A 3,134-nucleotide genomic window follows, 5' to 3' on the forward strand; every position below is an offset into this window, starting at 1 on the left:
GAGGAGCCACAGTAGCAAGGTTGGTTTGTCTGGTGGGTAGAGAGAGGTGCCCTGGCCTCAACCTGCCTCCAAATTAGCGAGCTTTTTTGGCAAGGTAAAAACATGAATGTTTGTGTTTTTACTCACATTCCTCCAGCTATCACTCTTCATCCGATATGTCCCACCACTTGACTTCTGAGTGCTGCCAACACATGGCTCCCTGCACACACTTTACTCACCATCCTGTCACTTGAATCACCGCACATCGGCGAGCAGTTTATCTAACCAGGGGTTAGTCACCCTGGTATGTCTTGTGCAGGAGGGAGCTCTGGTAACGTGAGTAGTAGTACACGCCACTCTTGACAACAGGAAGTCGGCGTGAGGTGGAGTCCCGAGTGCCATCCTCATGGCCGGCCTCGAGTAAAGACAGGATTAGTCGATGAGATGTCTCACCTCCGAGGAAAGGTGCCCGCATTCGGATGGATAATTAAAAGCTTTTTCTTTTTTTAGAAACACGTCGACTTGCTTCTAAAATGCGACAGGAAGTGCCCACTCGAAATAAACTCTCCCCGGGTATCCGAGATTGGAACCCTGGTCTGCTGCTTCCACGGGCAATAACAGAAGCGTAACCACACCCCCTCACTCTGGGGCTCACCTCCCTCTGAAAGTGTCCATGAGAACATGATCAAGGTTATTCTTAGAAGCGTGGCTGCCAATAGTGCAACAGGTGTAGGGGCACCAGGACCCAAAAGTGTGATGGGCTCACTACACCCCACCTATGGTTGTTACCTACTTTTCAGCTGGTAGGGACTACTTTCCTTGCGCCATGTCACACCACTGACTAATCCAGCAAACAGCTACACGGGAAATGTCTCATTATTCTGTATTACGTCTACAACTGTTTATGCCTCATGCAAGCAGAATCAAAGTGCCACACACGTTATGCACCTAAAATCAATAGTAGCCATTTTGTGAACTAGGGAAAGATGACATAATTCACGACAGGGCTAGCAAATTGCACCTAGACCGCAACATTTAAAATTGTGGACTATTTTACTGTGATCTGACTGTAATTGCTTCTTTTTATATGGTGATCTTTCTACTAACCCTTCGCCATTTCCTGCACTGGAAACGACACGTGTTTCTGATAACGAATTCACCTGTACTCAGTTTGTCAGCTCGAAAGGGTGAAAGACTGATTCAGTCGTGGCAGAACGTGTGATCCGCAGGTTGCACGTGGATATCAGCTGCAAACACTGAATCCACTGAGCTGTCTTACCGTCACCCCCCGACCGTTTTAAAATGTTAAGACCAAGAAACGCCAGCGCTCCATACAACAGTGTGCATATATCAATCAGGAAAATGTGGACTCTTATCGCTGCCAGATCAAAAACGAGATTATGTGCAGGTTTTTCCCTGGCACTGACCTGCCCGTGTTTCTGTTGTGGGCCACTAGGCGGCAACTTGCATCCCGAGAAGCCATAGCGCGGCGGCCGCATTAATTAACTAATTAAGTGGGGTGGGGGGAACTTAACGGGGAGGTAAGGCCACATATTCCATTTTAAGAATTTTTGGGCCCCCTGACAAATGATGGGTTTACATTTCGGGTTTTCCTCTCGCATACCACCGAGGCCATTTTTAGTCTATTACTTTATATGGAAGGACCTCTTGAGGCGTCTGACAGACGTGGCCTTGATGTACCTTTTCCGCAGCTTGCGAGACAAGAGAAACTACAAGGCTCTTCTTGCCTAGTGTTGTCGGCAGATAAACACGATTGGTTTAAAGTTGCTCTCGTGGAAGGGGTCCAGCCGAAGTCAAAATAACATTTTTAGTAAATCAGGCAAAAGTGAGCAATATGCCACATTATGAGTGGTATACTTAAGCAGCACAGCCTGTAAAAACTGTGAGAAATTAAAGAAAACAGATTAATTATTCTGTTTTTCACCCAAAAGCATGGTTGTTTATGTGATGCCATTAAATTCGTGAACCTAGTAGCTACATTGTAGGTGTTGTTAGCTGAAACTCCAAGACTGGTTGAAACAAATTACACGACCTTGAACAAGTTGGCAGCTCTATAGGCCACGCCTTTAGGATCCGTGATAACCCATGACCCTGCAGAGGTGCCCAGTTTAATCTGAGCTTTTCGCCTTTTCAACGGCAGCTGTGGTCATCACTTTGAACTTCAGCACTTACAATAATGCAGCGATAAAGGCAAACATAAAACTACCAGCACCAGAATGCAACGTGTTGTGACCTATAACATCATAACTGGCTTTACAGGTCACACCTGGCACTATTTGATTGGGATCTTAACTTATTATGCGATCAAACGACCTTTGATTCTAGTAGCAGTGCACGCTATCCACCGAGGTGAGCAGGCTGTCACTAGTAGAGGCATGTTTGACTTGGGGGATTTTTTGTCCCTTAAATCCAAAGCATTTTAGGCAGCTCTTTGAAGATGGTGCGTTTTTACAATTTTCTGAACAATAATTTTGAGAAAATCTAAAAATTGGGCGGTCCTATGTGACAATTTGCATATCCACATAGTCCAACTGTTTGATTCGGGGAACTGCTCGAATTGTTAAAGTCCTGCTGAAAAGCTGTATAGCTGTAAAGACATGGGGAATACACTATGGTCGCTTTACACTGTTCCTCACTTTAATTTATATCACCCTATCCTAGAGGGAGTTTGAAAACAATAGGGTGCCACTTGCCACTTTTGTGTATTGTTTTAAATAAGGCATCCAGGTAATTTATAAGCCTTTCCACAGGGAGGGCTTTCATCCTTGCGCTTTGTTTACTATATGGCGGCACAGTGATGGTGCCGCTTCAGATCTTTTGCAGTCTCCAACTCGGAAAGCGTGCGCAACTCTTGGCTTTTCAGGAACTGGAGTCGAGCATTCGCCAAGCAGCGATGGGCTATATTTGAATCTATTTTAACATAATATGGAGAGCTCTGCTATATGCAGGTCATGCGGTTGGTTCAGATCTCCAAGCGCCTTATGAAAAAAAGAGTCGCCCAGCAGGTTCTTCCGGCCCTGAATGACTGCAGGCGCTGGACGCCGAAGAATGAAGGGGCGGTGAAACAGTTAACAGGTGTCCCGGTGAGTTGCCTATGCATTGTTATTTAAGGTGTGTGTAGCATTTAAAAAAGC

Source organism: Triturus cristatus, chromosome 7, assembly GCF_964204655.1.
Source record: "Triturus cristatus chromosome 7, aTriCri1.1, whole genome shotgun sequence".
NCBI classification, from domain to species: domain Eukaryota; kingdom Metazoa; phylum Chordata; class Amphibia; order Caudata; family Salamandridae; genus Triturus; species Triturus cristatus.